Genomic DNA, 11,906 nt, shown 5'->3' with positions numbered 1-11,906 from the left:
CTAAAGGGGCTGCACCATTTTACCACCCCACTAGCCATGTCTGAGGGTTTTACTTTCCCTGCATCTTCAACCACAGTAGTAGCTGCCTATCTTTTTGATTATAGCTATCCTTTAAAGTGGTATCTCATTGTGGTTTTAATTTGTATTTCCCTTATAGCCAGTGATGTTAAGCATCTCTTCATGTGCTTATTGGTTATTTGCATATTTCCTTTGGAGAAATGTCTATTCAAATTTGCCCATTTAAAAAGTGGGCCATTTATCTTTTTACAGTTGTATTGCAAAGTTGTTTTTTTTTTTTTTTTTTAATACATTGTGGAAGCCCCTTATCTGGTATATGATTTCAAAACATCTCCAATTCTATCGGTTCTTTCCACTTTCTTAATGGTTTCACTGAAAATACAATAAAAAGAAAATGTTGATGATATCAATTTATCTGTTTGGTCCCTTGTGCTTTTGATGTCATATCTAGAAAATCATTGCCTAACACAGAGTCATAAAGATATACGTTTATGCTTTTTTTCCTAAGAGTTTTATACTTCTAGCTCTTACAGTTAGGTCTACACATTTTGAGTTGATTTTTATAGAAGATATAAAGCAGGAGTCCAGTTTCTTTTGCATGTGAATATCTGGTTGTCCCAATACCACTTGTTGAAAAAACTTTTCTTGGTACCCTTGTCAAAAGTCAATTGACCATAAATGAATGGGAGGTTTTATTTCTGGTTTCTTTATTCTTTTACACAGACACACACACACACACACACCCCTCATGCCAATACCATGTGGTCTTGATTACTGATCTTTGTGGTAAGGCTTGAGCTCAGGAAATGTGAGTCCTCACATTTTGTTCTTTTTCAAGACTGTAAGACTGTTTTAGCTACTTGAGTTTCTTGCATTACCACATGAAGTTTAGGATCAGAATGGCAATTAAAGAAAAAAGAAGTTGAAATTTTGAAACACTATACTGAATCTGTAGATCAATCTGGAGAGTATTGCCATTTTGACAATATGAAATCTTCTCACCTGTGAATATTGGATGCCTTTCCATTTATTTAGATCTACTTTAAACTAGCAATGATATTTTGTAGTTTTTATTACACAAATTTTGTATTTCTTTTGTTAAATCTATTTATAAGTATTTTATTCTTTTCAATTCTATTGTATTTGGAAATTGTCCTCTTAATTTCTTTTTTGGATCATTCAACACTATTATATAAATAGAATATATGTTTGTAAATTAATCTTAATTCTGCAATTATGCTAAACTAGTTTATTAGTGCTAATGATTTTTTTAAATGGGATTCCTTAGAATTGTCTATATTCAAGATCATGTCACCTGCATATAGAAATAGTTTTACTTCTTCTTTAGCAATTTGGATATCTTCTGTTTCTTCTTCTTGGCTAATCTTCATGGCAAGAACCAATCAGATATAATTTTGATAAGATTCATCTTTGTCTCTAATAATACTTATTCACATTCATCTTCAATATTTTTTTTTCTAGACTTTATCTTAACTGATGGCCTCAGGAACCATAAATATGTGCTAATCAAGCTGCAGAAAGGTAGTCTTGTGAGAGATTTTGATGCAGCATCAGATTGGGACAAATGGAGCAACAATCTGTTTTCTTTCCCCTCTTTCTTTTTCTACTTTGAAGACCAGTTAGGAAAACAAATAAAGGACAGCTGACATTTACTAAATGCAAGGCACTAAGTTAAGAGTTATAGACTGATTATCTTATTTAAGTCTCAATATAAAACAATGAGGTAGATATGATTAATCCCTCATTTAATAAAGAAAACTAAGGTTAGAATTCAGCCAATTTGTATCAACTCATATGGCTTGGAAATTGTGGCTTCATGAATGGACAAACTGATGGACAAAGGTGTTTCTATGCTTTATCAAGTTGAAGAAGCCCACCTTGATTTCTAGTTTTCTGAGTCTTTAATATACATTGATATTGGATTTTGTCAAATGCTTGTTTTGCTTCTACTAATAGAAATTCTCTTCTTTATCTTGTTGATGTTATGGGTTAATTGATACCATTTGGTCACAGCATGTAATTCTTTTGAGCACTGTTGGATTCAATGTGCTATTATCTTATGGAGGAGTTCAATAAAATCTGTTCATGATATAGAAATCTTCATAAAATGTTCATGTTCATAAAATCTGAATATGACATGTTCATGACATATGCTGGTCTGTAGCTTTCCTTTCATGTAATGTCTTTATCTAGTTTTGGTATTAGGGTAATGCTGGCCTCATAGGATGAATAAGGAAGTGTTCCTTCTGCTTCTGTCTTCTGGGAGAGATTGTCAAGAATTGTTTCTATTTCTTCCTAAAATATTTGGTAGCATTTACCAAGGAAATTATCTGGGCCTAGTTCTTTCTGTTTTGGAAATTGTCAATTATTGACTCAATTTATTTAATAGTCATAGGTCAATTCACATTATTTATTTCTCTCTGGGTGAGCTCTGGTAGATTGTCTCTGTCAAGGAATTGATCCATTTCATCTAAGTTATCAAACTTGTGGGCATGGAATGGTCCATAATATTTCTTGGTCACCCTTTTAATGTCCACAGGATCAGTAGTGATGGCCCTTCTCATATTTTATAATAAAAGGATATGAAAAGCATGAATTTTAGAGTAACAAGATCTTCCATATGAAGTAATAAAGTCCTCCAATCAACAATATTTATTGAGTCCTCATTATATTAATGAGACACTGTTTTAGGCAGAGCAGCAAACAAAAAAGATGTCCCTGTACTCACTAAGCCTCCTTTATTCTACTAGAAGTGAGAGACAGTGAAGGATACCTATATATTGAATAAATAAAGTCCAGAATATTGAGATCTTTACCATATATCACACACTTTGCTAAACACTTCTCAAACACCTCATTTCAGGCTTAGGACAATCTTGTGAAATATATCAAGATTTCTGGGAGAAATATCAATAACCTCAGATATACAGATGACACCACCCTTATGGCAGAAAGTGAAGAGGAACTAAAAAGCCTCTTGATGAAAGTGAAAGTGGAGACTGAAAAAGTGGGATTAAAGCTCAACATTCAGAAAACGAAGATCATGGCATCTGGTCCCATCACTTCATGGGAAATAGATGGGGAAACAGTGGAAACTGTGGCAGACTTTATTTTTTGGGGCTCCAAAATTACTGCAGATAGTGACTGCAGCCTTGAAGTTAAAAGACGCTTACTCCTTGGAAGAAAAGTTATGACCAACCTAGATAACATATTTAAAAGCAGAGACATTACTTTGCCAACAAAGGTCCATCTAGTCAAGTGGTCATGTATGGATGTGAGAGTTGGACTGTGAAGAAAGCTGAACACTGAAGAATTGATGCTTTTGAACTGTGGTGTTGGAGAAGACTCTTGAGAGTCCCTTGGACTGCAAGGAGATCCAACCAGTCCATTCTGAAGGAGATCAACCCTGGGATTTCTTTGGATGGAATGATGTTAAAGCTGAAATTCCAGTACTTTGGCCACCTCATGTGAAGAGTTGACTCATTGGAAAAGACTCTGATGCTGGGAGGGATTGGGGGCAGGAGGAGAAGGGGACGACAGAGGATGAGATGGCTGGATGGCATCACCGACTGGATGGACATGAGTCTGAGTGAACTCTGGGAGTTGGTGATGGACAGAGAGGCCTGGCATGCTGCGATTCATGGGTTTGAAAACAGTTGGGCACGACTGAGCAACTGAACTGAACTGAAGATCATTGAACAGATGAAATAGTAAACTTAGAGAAAATGAGTAATGCACTAAGCTCACAGTCACTAATCAGAAAAGTCAAAAATTTAGCCAAGTCTGAGTTCAAAGCCTTGACCCCGAAAGTTCTGATGTTCACATTGGTTTTCAGTGTTAACATTGGGTCTTTTAAATAACAGAATGTTTTCCTAAGAAAGGCCTCTTAAACTTTTCTTATGAATTAAAAACTCTAAAATAAGGTTGTTCATGTAGAAAATACTTTGAACTTTTCCAAGGGCTTTAATTTTGCCTAATAAGATATGAACCAATTAGATCTATTATTTAGAATGATTAGAGCTCTGCAAGTACTCTCAGCAAATCCTTTGAAACTGATAAAAATCTGTGCTCTAATCTGACAGGGATCATCAATTTGTTACTTTATTCCAAACTTCCCTGTTATGTTCTGTGACATTTCCCAAGTCATCTAGGGAATTCAAGCTGTTAGAACAACTTCCTTTATCAGTCATCTCCAGAGGCTCATCAAACTGAGGCTTTTATAATTTTTTTGTAATCCATGTGGTACTTGCCAATGATGGATCCTTTGGAACATGATATGTTGATGTGTAGCCTCTGGTTAAGATCAACACTTGCTGGGTGTTTTTAATATTAATAAAAAGAGCTAGCTCGATGCTAAATCTTTGTTCTTTAAAGGACCAATGAGGATTTTCTTAGAGAAGCAGAGTAACCACACTTGGTATTTTTTAAAAATGTGAAAATTCAGTGTTAACTCTACTTTGGAAATTAAGTTTATTCTTCATAGTCCATCACCCAGATCCGTATTTTGTCATTATATGCTTGTAATTCCCTGTGCTTTCACTGTGACTTGGGTATCTTTACAAACATCCAATAGACACTATTTAAAAAAAAAATCATCAATATTTTATATTTAAACATTGCCTTTATGTCTACAAATAAATAATATTGCCTCAGAAGACTACTTCATTATGGCATCTGTTGTTGTCCTTTGTGAGATGAATAAAGAAATACATCAGCACTGTTAAAGAATACCCAGTGAAATGTAGATAACAACTCTCTGAAAACCCCCACCAGCCCTGACAGACTACAACTTGACTAACTTACATGTACATTACTGCCAGTTCCTAGACCTCATGTTACACTGGTTGGACCAGAAGTATTGGTTTCCAGAGATTTACAGTTTATAAAATGTTATACAGCAGGTTAAGACTGTTTACATGTTGTTTGTAAAAACTGGGAAACTGTAATTACTTGTCTTCCAAATTCCTACTACATTTACCTTTTAATTTTCCTGTAGGTGAAAGGAGATACCAAGCCTGATGTGTTTCTAAGAGTTCCATTGAAGGTCAAGTTGATACCTGACACCTGAGGTGAACTGTGTTGCTGACATCTGCAGAATCACTTCCTTACCTCATTACACAATAGCAGCATGGTTCCCAGCATGAAGTCTGATGCCAGACAGCCAAGCCCAGTCCCAGCTGTGCCCCTACTGGTCATGTAATTGCAAGCACGTCATTTAACCTTTCTGCTCCTTGGTTTGCTCACCTGTAGATGGAGATGAGAGTATTATCCATATCTGACACCTAGGAAATATTCAATAAAGATTAACCAACATACTTATTCTCAATACATCAGTCAGACTTACTTTATATTCTTGCTCCAGTTGATAGAAAAATTGGTTTCTCCAGGATCACACAGTAAGGTGGGATCATGACTGTGACAGTAATATTAATATTTATAAAGCCAATACATTGAAATGCTTTAGCATTTACTTATTTAAAGGAAGTAATGAAGAATCTGGTATTTAGAAAATCAGTTTCATAGTGCACGTGATTCAGGAAAATGTTTTCAGAGTCATGCAATGGTAAATTAAAAAAGACACTCAATACTGGGCTTTTTGAAAACCAAGACCATATCTCTGAAACACTTGACAATTTTTTCTCTACTCATTCAGGAAAAAAATGTGCCAAGCTCAATTATTTTTAGACAGGTAATTTAAGCTAAGGGAATGTGATTTCTCCAAAGGAATTGTGGTCAAAACAAATAATATGTACTTGTACAAAAAGTGCCAGAGGATTCATTTTGGATATTATAGCTCGAGAACTGAGTGAAGTGAGTTTAGGGGAGTACACAGTGTGGATCTGAATTGCCTGGTCTAACATCAAACCCTCTAAGAGGTTGCATAAGCACAAACTGGAAAAGCATTATTATCCATTCAAGTGACTATTTAACCATAGATGCATCCAAGTTAAACTTCTCTCTAGTTCCCCTTGCTCTGATTTATTTAGTTGGTATTTCCAAAAGCATCAGTTTGAAATCTCTCTTCCACAGAAGTATCTTATAGAGCTCCTTACTTTAAAAGTAATTTCCTCTCTTTTTGCTTCATGAGTCATTTCTGGACAAAACATTACAATGGAGGTTGATTTTAAATGGCTCCAGAAGATTCAGGAAAACAATTTGATGATTATTCTAGCTATAAAAAATTATGTGATTCATTTGAGACTTTATTTTCTGCTTTGACATGAGAAATACTGAAAAAATATAGGGATAGATGTTAACATGTGCTTTACATTTTGGGGAGAACAGAATAATGCCTTAAATAAAGGTTAAGGTCATACATAGTAAGACACAGTAAACAGGCAAGAAACACTTCTGGTCTAGGTTTATGTGAGCCTACAGTTCATTAAAGAAAGCTGAGCGCCGAAGGATTGATGCTTTTGAGATGTGGTGTTGGAGAAGACTCTTGAGAGTCCCTTGGACTACAAGGAGATCAGTCCTGAGTGTTCATTGGAAGGACTGATGTTGAAGCTGAAACTCCAATATTTTGGCCACCTCATGCAAAGAGCCGACTCATTTGAAAAGACCCTGATGCTGGGAAAGATGAGGGCAGGAGGAGAAGGGGATGACAGAGGATGAGATGGTTGGATAGCATCTCTGACTCAATGGACATGGGTTTGGGTAAACTCTGGGAGTTGGTGATGGACAGGGAGGCCTGGTGTGCTGCTGTTCATGGGGTCACAAAGAGTCGGACACGACTGACTGACTGAACTGAATCGAACTGACAGTTCATTAGAGTTGCTTGAGGGATTTCTGGAAATTCTTTCAGAAAGTGTTTCTCAGCACTTCACGTCTGCTATGATAGTATTAACTGTTCAACATTGGTAGGTTTTTAATGTAATGACCTGATATTTTGGTTGTGACAAATTACCAAATTGGAAGTGGGAGAAAACCATCCATGAGCAGGTAACCAGGCAACAGCTGAATGATTGATGGAGGCTTCCCCAAGAGGAATGCAGTGTTGCCTTCAGCTGCTTGTTGACTGATCGGCAAGACTCCCTGGGCATTTTGTGTTTTCCTGCTATGACCAAATATGTACAGCTGGTTTCTCACACACATTGAAAATGCTGCTTCTGGATATGGAAGGCTTTCCCTTGGCAAATTGGGAAATGAGATATCAGCATATGAACACAGAAGCAAACTGTTTCCAGAATGACTTCAACTTTGTCCTTTGCTTTCTATAAACCAGGGCTTCCCTGGTGGCTCAGACGGTAAAGCGTCTGCCTGCAATGCGGGACACTGGGGTTTGATTCCTGGGTCGGGAAGGTCCCCTGGAGAAGGAAATGGCAATCCACTTCAGCACTCTTGCCTGGGTCACAAAGAGTTGGACATGACTGAGTGACTTCACTTTCACTTTTCTATAAACCAATCAACAAAAACAATGTTTTTAACCTCGAAACAGATAAAATTTTAAATGTTTTATCGTTTGTGCTGTGCTTAAAAAGTAAGCTGGCTGCCAAAAAGCTGCAGTTTTAAAGTTATCACCCCACTCTCCTCACCCACTTGGGATAAGAGATGGGAAGGAATTTGTGCAAACATTTCGAGGCTCTGCCACCAGGACCCACACTGTGAAATATATTGAAATGAAAATAGGAATTAAGATGTTTCCTTGTTCACACATTGTAAAAAATAGATGATTATTCTGTCAGAAGTAGACATTTAAAATTCTTTTATGTATAATAAATGCTTGTCATGAAGCGTGAAGAACTACAGGGAATGTAAATAAGTCAGATGAATATTAATGCTGGATACAATCCTTGTTTACATGTTTAGTCCAAGTGTGAGATTCTCGACTTGCTATTAGATTAACTTATATGAAAAGTGATTAGCGGTTCTTTCTCTCTATTTAAATAAATGGTTTTTGGCTTAATATGGCTGTTGATAGAGGCAGCCAGGGGCCACAGTGATAAAACAGCACTATTTGGGGCTGATTTAGACTTTGTTGCATGCTGCTCCCCTTCTGTGCGTGAGCACATTATTCTGCCTTCGAAAGATTTTGCGAATTTCCTATATGTCAACAGTCAAAGCAAATTTGGCTGGAGCTAGAAAAAAGAGTGTGAGGAGAGGCAGCCACCTCACAGACCATGGACATAGAGGAAGGAGTGGGCTTCAGATATCTAGACACTTCACAGAACTAATAAAAGTCTAGGTTATAAAATGAGTGGGCAGACTTATTTTCAAATTTGGTTTTCTTCTCACTTTTGGTATATTTTTGAGGAAAAGTATGTTCCATTTGGTACCTGATTAAACATAAAACTGCTATCTTCTTAGATTGCCTATTATCAAGGGCAGGTATTAAGCCAGCTGCTAAATTCTATTCAAGTTGTTTAAGCACTGTAGTTTAGTGAATATTCATGGTTGTTAAAATTGGAAGACATAAAAGGTTCATTCTTGTGGAGACTGGAACAGGACTGGGATAAGGGAACTATTAGTTATTCACAGACAGATTTTTTTTTTAAGTGACTAACTATACATATGTATCTATCTGGAGAAAAAAAAAAGGGCTTCACTGCTGGCTCAGATGGTAAAGAATCTGCCTGCAATGTGGGAGATCTGGGTTTGATTCTTGGGTTGAGAACATCTCCTGACAAACAGAATGGCTACCCACTCTAGTACCCATGCCTGGGGAATGCCATGGACAGACAAGGCTGGTGGGCTACAGTCCCTAGGGTCACAAAGGGTAGAACACGACTGAGTGATTAACTTTCACTTTTCTTCTGGAAAAAAAAAATCTTTTAAATTAAAAATCAAATTTTAATAGTTAAGTTATATATTCAAAAACATACTGAATATAGGCATACTTCCTTTTACTGCACTTAGCTTTATGGTACTTTGCGGATATTTCCTTTTACAGATTTAAAGTTTGTTGACTTTGAAATCTGAAAGTTTGTCAACCCTGAGCTGAGCAAGTCTATCGGTACCATTTTTCCAAAAGCATTTGCTCACTACATGTCTCTGTGCCATGTTTTTGTAATTCTCACAATACATCAAACTTTTTCATTATCATTATATTTGCTATGATGATCTGTGGTCAGTGATCATTGATGTTACTGCAGCTTACTGAAAGCTGAAGTGATTAGCATTTTTAGCACTTTACATTTAATAGCCTACAGTGTAAACGTAACTTTTGCATGCACTGAGAAATAACTCATGAGGGATGCATTATTTCCAAGGGATGCTTGTATTAATTTTACTTTCAGTTCTTAGTTTCTGTTTCCTCATTTGGGGAATTTTGGTCATAACATACATATTTATGATTCTCTGCCAAACAGTGTAAAACACATTCATGAAAACTGTTGCAAAATACAGTGAGATGCACTGAGAATGAAGGGTTTCTACAGTTTGCAAAGTTTGGGAGAGTTTGTGTTTTGTGGTCTGTCTTTGAAATTTACAAAGTAAACTCTCAGAGAGGTCTTTTAATAAAGATATTTAACTGGATTTCCCAAGCATGAACCCTTTTCTAAACTGTATATATTAACATCTCACAGAACACTTTGGGAAATGATGGTGGAAAATGTGGTAATTTGATCCACCGTGCTGAAGCATCTTATAGAAGTGAAACTGCCAGCCAAGCCATCTTGGTGGTGAATCCATTTTGATGTTGGAATTCAAATGTTCCCGTAGCTAGATTCCTGCATTTGGTTGATTTTTGTTTGTTGTTGTTTTCCAGTGTTTTAGGTCCTACAGACTAGGTCACTATGTGCTGCTCTATAATGAAAGTCCTGACCAATACCCTAGTTTTCTTGATAATGTAATTATTTCTCTGGAACCTGTGTGTCCTTGGGACCAGGTTTCTGGGGCAGGGGGAGGGGCAGGTCACTTGGCATGATAACAGATTGCTTGCCCACACACATCTGCTCATAATTGCTATTTGAGTTGAGTTCAGTCACTCAGTCGTGTCCGACTCTTTGTGACCCCATGGACTGCAGCATGCCAGGCCTCCCTGTCCATGGCATGAAATCTTTGCATCAAATCCTGGATTCTGATGTTATTCATTAAACAAATGTTTATTGAGTGCCTACTCTATGCTACATATTCTTCGAGATGCTAGGTACAACAGGGAACATACCATACAACTTCTTCATTCTAATTGAGCTAATATGGGGGACACCAGGCAACAAAGAAGCACATAGATAAATAAATAATGATATATGCTACAAATAGAAATAAAGCAGGGAAAGAGGGTTGAAAGTCTGAAGGGACAGAATCCATGGCTATTCTAGATGGTGTGGGTTAACCAAATCTGCTTCACGAGAACCTGAGCTTCAGTGCAACTGTCTAGATCTATTTCTCTGGTGATCTATTTTGAGTAAAAGTGCCAACCATGTAATTAAGCAAACTTGCTTATGATAAAAATGATGCCATACTGGTAGACTGCATCTGAAATAGGAGGTACAGCAAATAATCTCTTAAGTATCTGATGGAGGCTTGAGCTTTCTGGGCTTCTCTGAGTCCATGAGTCTTATAACTGGCGTGTTGGTTTTGGGGACTCTGGAAGATATGTCCATGAATGGATTGCAAGACTTATTGGCTCTTGTGGGGCAGGAGACTTTTTAAGCCTGGGCAGCTCCTGGTGAGGGTCTTTACTTCTTGCCCTGGTGTGGATGGTCACATCTGGGTTACTGCAAGGTCACCCACTGCTGAAGAGGAACACCCGAGGCCATGGTTTAGAAGGCTCAATTTCATTCTTGTGGAGAGCCTTTCTCAGGACACCAGTGACACATGTGGCGCAAGGTGATTTTCTGAGACTACATATTTTGTTTAACCTCAGGAGGTCTCTTGGTGGGCATAGAAGGGCTGGTGCTGGTGAGTAGAAGAGAAACGAGGCAGTGAGCCAAAGGAAAAGGGTTTCAGGCAGGGAGAAAAGGAAGTGTGGAAGTTCTGAAGCAGGAACCAGTATAACATGACTGAGGGAAAACAATAAGGTTAGTGTCACCCTGGCAAAGGTTTTGGAGAATTTTTATATCCACACTTTCATTTGTGGGACTAAACTTCTGGAGAAGTTGGCGTGGTCATGAGTGTGCCTTCCAAAGGCAATGTTCTCAGAGTCACTTTCTCTTTCCTTCTCAAAAATGTTCATTCATGATTTTAAACATTGTATTTATATACTGTTTTGAAGAAAGTAGACTGTGCTTTATATTTTACAATATACATAGGTGTTTTCTTGTGCTTTTCTGGTCAAGATCATATTACCTATAGCTACACATTTCCCCCCAATCTGGGATTTGGGGGAGAGTCTCCCATCCCTTCTATTACCCTCTTCCCTGAATGTTTTATATAACGGACACAATGCTCAGGTAAGAAAAGCATTATTCTCTATAGTTTTTAGATGCAAAAAGTAAATGATAAACAACTGGAAGTGTAATTGGGGGGCAGGGCTGAGACATAAATTCAGATCTTTTAACATTTTTTCTATGCCTCCCTGGTGGTTGGATCTTTGATTTATGAGATTTTCTCTTTATCTTTACTCTACAAGTGAATTTCTCCGCTTTGAATCTTCCCATCATTCCCCTTCTGCCTTACAAAGAAACAGTTCCTGTTCTTAATCTCATGTTTAGTCCCTAACAGCCACCTGACTTGCTCTGGACATTTTCAGCTGTGGTCTCAGCTATTCTACTTCTTTTACCACTGCCCCTGCTACTCCACAGACCATTTTTAAAATTTTTTTATAGCAGTCGCTCAGTCGTGTCCGACTCTTTGCGGCCCCATAAACCGTAGCCTACCAGGCTCCTCTGTCCATGGGATTTTCCAGGCAAGAATACTGGAGTGGGTTGCTATTTCCTTCTCCAGGGGATCTTCCCAACCCAGGGATCAAACCCGGGTCTCCCGCA

Source organism: Budorcas taxicolor, chromosome 5, assembly GCF_023091745.1.
Source record: "Budorcas taxicolor isolate Tak-1 chromosome 5, Takin1.1, whole genome shotgun sequence".
Lineage (NCBI taxonomy): Eukaryota > Metazoa > Chordata > Mammalia > Artiodactyla > Bovidae > Budorcas > Budorcas taxicolor.
Note: the sequence above shows the minus strand (reverse complement) of the source record.